Source organism: Parasteatoda tepidariorum, chromosome 7 (genome assembly GCF_043381705.1).
Source record: "Parasteatoda tepidariorum isolate YZ-2023 chromosome 7, CAS_Ptep_4.0, whole genome shotgun sequence".
Classification (NCBI taxonomy): Eukaryota; Metazoa; Arthropoda; class Arachnida; order Araneae; family Theridiidae; genus Parasteatoda; species Parasteatoda tepidariorum.
In genome coordinates this window covers 55,628,382-55,636,252 of record NC_092210.1, presented here as the reverse complement: position 1 = coordinate 55,636,252, position 7,871 = coordinate 55,628,382, and positions in this window count along the sequence as shown.

The following is a 7,871-nucleotide window of genomic DNA, read 5'->3' as shown; positions in this document are numbered from 1 at the left end:
TAATTGATTACTGTAATCAAAATTGTAATCATGATTACAGCTGTAATCAAAATTTTTTGAAAGTTGTAATCACGATTACAAGTAATTGATTACTTGTAATCGTGATTACAAGTAATTGATTACATAGCTGTAATTATCTGTAATCAATTACAGTTGTAATCGATTACTGTAATCAACGGCCAACTCTGATATATATATATATATGGCATATATAATAAATACAAAAAACACGAAGAAAACTTAGAAAAACAATAAGTTTTATTTATTGCGCGTAAGCTGCAAGTAAATAGAACTCATAAAATAAGTTCAAACTGTAGAGAAAACTAGGGAAAATATACAGAACGATGAAAAAGGGGGGGGGAGAAGAAAAATAATATTAAAAATAACACGAAACCGGAAAGAAAAAAAAACAATCCGAATAAAAGGACAAATTTTTTTTAAAAAATCTGGAAAATAAGAGATATAATCTTTTCATCAACCCACACAATTATATCCGCAAAAAAAGAGTGCTTTCTAATATTGCATCAATATAGCCGAAGCAAACTATATCAATACAATAGTGTGAGAGCAATTTTACAAAACAATTACAACAAATTAAATAGAACACAATAAGTAAAAATAACGCGTAAAAACAGAAAATGAAATAAAAAGAAAAAACAGAATAAAACATGAAGTGAAATTAAAAAAAAAAAAGCGAGTAGCGAATTCAAATAAACTTACATGAAGGGAAAATTTTTCAAAAATGATTTAAAATATTTTCAATATTTTCTGTTTTTTTATATGAATGAATATGGAAGAAAAACGTCCCTTCATTTCTAATGAGATTACAAAGATTTTCATTCGTTTATTAAAATACAGTCGGACCTCAACTTAACGAAGTCGCTAAATCCCGATAATAAGTTCGTTATATGGAAAATTTGTTAAATATAAAATCATCTTTTGAAATATTTAAACGACACAAAACAGGTTTAAAATTCATAAACACTAGACATAATTAAAATAGCAAAGGATACACATTTATATTGTAAACTAGTATCTACTATTTATTTTATAAATCTTAGCCATAAAGGAAATCTGCATGGAAAGCAAGAACAGGGCAAAAGATTATAAAGTGTCACACTATCATGCTACATACATTTTCAACTAAAAGAAGCTAAATTTATGCATAAAATTATTGCTGCTTTTATTATTAAAGTAATATTAAACATGCGTGCGTTCTAAAGTTTAATGGCTACTGATAAAATCCGTTCATTTTGTCGCTTATGTTAGAGTTTTTTGTTTGAAATGCGAACAAAAAGAGAAAGTGATTTCACTGCCTTCTCTAAAAGTTAAGTATCTTCAAAATTCAATTCAAGGTTATTTCGTTATAAAATGCGTTAATAAGTTTAATATTTTGGGAAATAGGGAAGATTGGATCTCAAAGAAAAGTTCGTTAAATAGAAAATTCACTTCGCTATTCAGAAGTTATTTTACGAAGAAATTTCCAAAATAGAGAAATTCGCAAAATGGAAGTTCGTTATATAGAAATCCAACTGTTTATATATATGTATATACACTATATTCAAGAAATTTTAACACATAGTTGCCAACATGGATAGGAAGAAAAAATCCAGTAGATTTTACGAAATATAACTTACACGATAATTGTGGCTCAATATTTTGCACGTAGGGAATTTTAGGGACTTTAATAGTCATCACAAGTAGATGTTTGATTCGATGGTTTAGGCGAGGGATTCAGCAGAGATGGCGAAATATTTTTTATGATTCTTTAGATTTTTGTTTCGTCCACAAATCGCTTGATATGACAATAAATGCTGTCTACACAGTTATATAATACCGTACTTTTAAATTTTCGGCTATTTTTTTTATTTATTTTCCTTTTAGTGGCACCCATTTTTTTAACTAACTGTTCAATTTTTCAGAAAGTTTTGGAGATCATGTTTATCCTCAATAACATGAATACAACAACTATCAGCTGGGATAAACAAACGCTTTTAACTCGATAATACTAACATTCGAAAACAAGTTATCCGCGCATTTGAAATCTAAAAGTAATTTAAATGAAATGACCTTTTCACATTTTGCTAATGAATAAACAAATTGTGGAGGGATACAAAACTAGTTAAAATTAAGACTTGAAATACTCAAAAGGTTACTATCCACTTAATTTTTGTTACATAAACACAGCNTTTTTTTTTTTTTTTTTTTTTTGCAATATAATGTTGCATGCTGATAGCAAAATTTGATTATTTATCTAGTTAATGTGGGTGCAGAGTAAAATAAAGCGAACGAACGATATCGAGTGGATGAAACGAAACTGTTTTATTAAATAGACTTTCTTGGAATCCCAGTGTTTACTTATAACAAGAATTTTTCAAATGAAACTTATCAGATACCGCGGAAGTATCACAAGTGTGGTGGTTCCCCATGGATGGTGTTTTCAATATAAATGTAAACGATCTCGAGCTCAATTGCTGCTCTAGTTCCGGTTAGAAAGTTTTCAACTGCTTATTCTGCGAGGCGATATTTTCAAACGGATAAGTTTGTTTTCAATAAAAGAAACAAATTAGATAATTTCTGAGCTCAAACCTGCGATATATTTCATAAGATAGTAATGTTATTAAGTCATTCTGGTGAGTTTGAAGTGAAACTTTGTTTTCGCTAATTTATAGATAGTGTTAGAAAAAAAAAAAAGGTAGCATGGTTGCTAGATTTTGAATAACTCGCTTTTTTGACAGCCCTGATTTGGCCTTTTTTTTACTCGATTATTACTGTTTGTTTTGTACACGTTAGCATACTGTTCGAGCAGCAAGATCAAGTTTATCAATTATAATTCAGGTTTAAATTTNTGCAGATTTGGCTAAAGAGATGAATCTTTTTCCACATGAAATTGAACTTTATGGATATACAAAATGTAAAGTATCACTATCAGTTCTTGACAGGTTAAAGACTAGGAAATCAGGAAAATATGTCGTGGTAGCAGGGTGTGTAATATTTTTTTTCATTGTTTAGTGAAGTATTATCAGTGCATTAATTTTTCCCCATTGTTTTAGCTTTTTTACAGAACACTTATTAAATTAAATACTTCAATTTCTATGTGTGCTGCATTCATGTACTTAAATTCTGATCAACATCGGAATAAACTCAGTAAAAAATTTACAGAAGCAGGTTGCAACTGAATTATTGGTTTATAATTCTTTCTTAACTTAAATTATTTTTCTCTTGAATTGCACAATTACGACCTTAGCTTGTTATACATATTTAAGACTAAACATAAACTTCCTTCTCTCACAATGATAGTAATAATATTGCAAAAAAATTATGAAAATGATAGTAACAAATAAAACAAATTCATTTTTTGAGTTGAGAATCTGAGTAGTTATTCTAATAAGTCACAGAAATAGCTGTTTTATTGATACTTAATGATTTAGCAATAAATTTTTTTAGTCTGCCAAGTCTGTCTCACCAAATCATTAGAATATTAATATATATATATATGTATGTATATGTATATTAGCATTAAACGGGTCCTAATTATCTTCAGTAGTCTTAGTTGTTCATTTACGTCGCTCTAGATTTGCACAATGGGCTACTGGCGACGGTCTGAGAAACATCCCTGAGGATGATCCGAAGGCATGCCATCGCTTTTGATCCTCTGCACCCCTGCTTCGGTAGCCAAACGACCTGCACGTGAATTCGAGAACTTTACCGTAGAACAGTTTAACGATGACCCATACAGCACAAACTCAGTCCCTGTGCAGACTGATCCAAGTGGTCACCCACCCGCACACTGACCGCAGCCAGTGATGTTTGACTTCGGTGATCAGCTTTGAACCGTGTCTTAACGATCAGTTCACTGCTGAACCCTAACTATCTGCAAGAATTCGAACGCGCAATTTTATACTTCATGATTCGAGTTGTTTTAAAATTAAAGTGAAATTAATAAAGGAAATTGTTTACCAGTAAGTTATTTATTACTTATTTAATAGTATTTTTTTTCTATTCTATTTCAGTGTTTTGTTTTATTCTGTTTCCTGTGACATTTGAAGCCAAGAATTTTCTCCTTCGGTCAGCAATAGGGGACGTTTATTTCTTCTGCAAAGGGATAATTTGGTGCAAGTTTTCACCTTGGAAATGTAAAATTTAGCTTGATATATTTTTTTTTAGAATTCAAACAAACAAAAAAAATCATTTTTCAAATAGTAAATTTAATTCTACAAATATTAAGCAGAAAACAATAATCTTAACAGGGGCTGTGTCTTAGCCTACCCCCCTCGGTTCAGTGGTCTTTGAACAACTAGTTATTTTACAAGAAGGAGAAAAACGGAGCGTTGAGAACAATGAAAACACACTTTTCGAGAGTTCAGTAAAAACATCTCCCAAGGAAAATTTTCTCTAGGAAGAACATCTGGTTTTCCTTTTAACGTCTGTATATTCCATTTGTTTATGGAAACGAATTTCCTTTCCTCAAAGGCAATTCTGAGAATTACTCAAAAGAAATCTTTTGCTGCGGAAGTAGAGACACATAATTAAAAAGGAAAATCGTGATCTATTTTTGAATGAAACGAGCTTTAAAATTAGTGTTTGACTTGAACAAATAGTTTAAGGCAGGAAACAGAAAGGGCAAAGAGTGAAACCATCTCTCTTATTGAGACGATAGACTCTGTGTTGGTGGTCAAACGCCATCCCATAAGAGAGTGATGTGAAAATCCAATTGTATCAAAACATCCATACAAAAGTTCTATTCCACTGAAAATTTATTTCATGACTCAGTTAGATTTTCTATAAAGATGCGTTTGGAACCTCAAATCGGGTGATCGATCAAATCGCTACAATAGAATATATTAACATTACAAAACATAAATAATAAATATTTTTTCCTTGATATTTTGCTTCATTTATTATTCAACAGATGTCGCCACAATATTATTATTACAAAATATAAATAATAAATATTTTTATTTTATTATTTTGCTTCATTTGTTATTCAGTAGATGTCGCCACAATAGAAAATACAAATATTACAAAATATAAATAAGAAATATTTTTTCTTGATATTTTGCTTCATTTGCTATTCAATAGATGTCACCACAATAGAAAATATTTATATTACAAAATATAAATTCTTCTTCTTGGGCACTACAGCCTATGACATAACAATGCCATCCCAATAACTTTTTGCCATCTTGATATATTCTGTGCCATGGCTTTCCAGTTAGTTATTCCTATTATCCCTAGGTACCTCTCATCTGCGTCCAGCCACCTGGTCGGTTGACGATTGCTTTTTCTCGTACCTTCTAGTTTAAAAAAATTACTTTTTTAGCGATGTTATGGTCTTCAAATCTATAAAGGTGTCCCAGCCATCGAATGCGATTGGTCCTAATAACATGAACTATGTCTGGCTGTTTATATTTTTTATATAACTCATGATTACAAAGGGTGCGCCATTTGTTATTCTCATTGACGGCACCAAAATTTATTCTGAGTAACCCTCTCTCAAAAATAAGAAATTTTATTTAGAGTCCAGCACTCACTAACATATAGGATCACAGGCCGGAGGACTGTTTGGTATATGGTTAATTTTGTATCTTGTTTAAGAAATTTACTTTTCAGTTGGGTTTTAAAACCAAAGTAGCACTTGTTTGCTATTGCTAAACGGCTATCGTTTTCGGTATTTATGTCATTTTTGCAGGTTACAGTACTCCTAACATATTTAAATTCATCAATAGCTTCAAATTCATAATCAGTTACATGCAAATGCATTGCCTTAGTGAGCCCTCTGTTTATCTTCACATAATAAGTATTGTCAGCATTAATGGTTTGTCCCTTTTCACTAGCTGCTACTTCAAGAGCTTTGAAGTTCTCCACTACTGATTGTCTAGATCAGTTTTTTTTACCTTTGTGGTACAATGGACTCCTTTTAAAATATTTTACCCCCTTGTGAAAAAAATAATCGCAAAAATCATCAATTATTAGAAAACATTTAATTTTATTATCTTAATAGTATACAAAAATTTTGAAAATTGAGATTTTTAATGTGAAGGTTGTTGTTGCTATTACTTAATTAATAAATTGAATTGAGGGATGGGTTTCGACAAAGCAACACGCATATCATGTTCAACATTCAATCGATGTTTTGTTTTTATTGTCACATGTGTGGAAAATCCCGCTTCCTTAAGATACATTGTAATTAACGGAATTATAGCTACCATAGTTTGCTTTTCAAGCAATGGGTAGGCTTCTCTCACAGAAAATCAGAGCTCTCCGAGTGTTTTTGAATCGAAATCCCTTTTTAGCTGTTCTAATATCAATAAGTTCATTTTTGGCAAAGTGCATATCATCGATACAGTCAATACCACAAAGTCATCTTTTATATTTATCTCATCCAAATTAAAATATTTTTTAAATGAAACTTGAAGTACTTCCAGGTGTTCCAAGATTTCATTTTTCAAGTTATTCAATAGCAAATTATCTTGCCGAGATCCACTTTCAGAAAGCACTTCGTTCAACATTTGAAAGTTTGCATATATATCATTTTGAATTCTATTTTTTCAAAGTGGCATTTTCAATATGAACGCTTGTAATTTCTCAGGTGAAGTATTGTCAGCATTAATGTCCCTTTTCACTAGCTGCTACTTCAAGAGCTTCTCCACTACTGATTGTCTTTACCTTTGTGGTACAATGGACTCCTTGCTTTCTCGTCGAAGTCGTGTTTGGTAAAGAAAACATCAACTTCCTTTTTAGTTTACAAAAGAGACTCACAAAATAAGAATTCCTCTTTGATAGTATAAAGAGACACCTAACGAGTTAAAACAAGAGGTTGACTACAATTCGAGATGTCTATAGTTTCATCCAGTTGCATACTAAAGGAAATTGGCGATGCTTTTAATTCATCGATGATCTGCTTCAAGATATTGCAAGAAATTTCAACTATTCTTGAATGTATCACATCATTTGACAATAGAATAGCCTCAGTTTTTTCTTTCTCTGTTCCTGTCCACAGACTAATTCAACCATTTCCAGCGCACATGGCTTTAATTAACGTCCCTCCAATAGTATACGATATGCATTNAATGAAAGAAAATTACTAATTCCTATAGCTATTTAATGAAAGAGCGAATGTATCTATAAAACCAGCAAAAAATGTAGAAGGAACTTCAACTTTTTGTATACGTGTGTCACAGATTTTTTATGTGACTTCCGTTGGTCACTCGGCCATAGGTGGCGCCTCTGGAAAACAAGAACAATCGCACCCACTCTGCCTTAAAAGCATACGTCAACAACAACACAGACATCTAGTCGCTAGTTCATTTCCCGTCTTGCATTCTGAAGCTTTTGTGGAAGTCATCGAAGCAAGCGCCACTTTTCTATTTGCACAAACATCTTATGCGTACGTTGTTTTTATTTAAAAAGGTTCTTGATTGTAACGCTGACGAAATCTTCTCTCCAATTGTTAAATTCTAACACGCAGAATGCACGGGACTTTCCACTAAAAACTATCGCAGGATTCCCCTTTACTGCGCCCTACGTAATGAATGTTCCATCTGCATTCTATGTAAATCATATGGATGAATTATTTTTCATTAGATAGTCATAGCTGTTTGTAATCACTATATTAATTTTGAATTGTATTATTAATATATACATACGTATATAACACATTCGTATATACAATATGTATGTATGTATCCATCTATATATGTTTGTAATCACTATATTAATTTTGAATTACATTATTAATATATACAGTCAAACCTCGAATTCGAGATATCGAAAATCGCATGTTATCGATGGTAGAATAAAGAAAAATGCTCTTTACATACCTTATTTACTATTCTATATTTTTAAAAAAAAAAACACTTTTTACACTT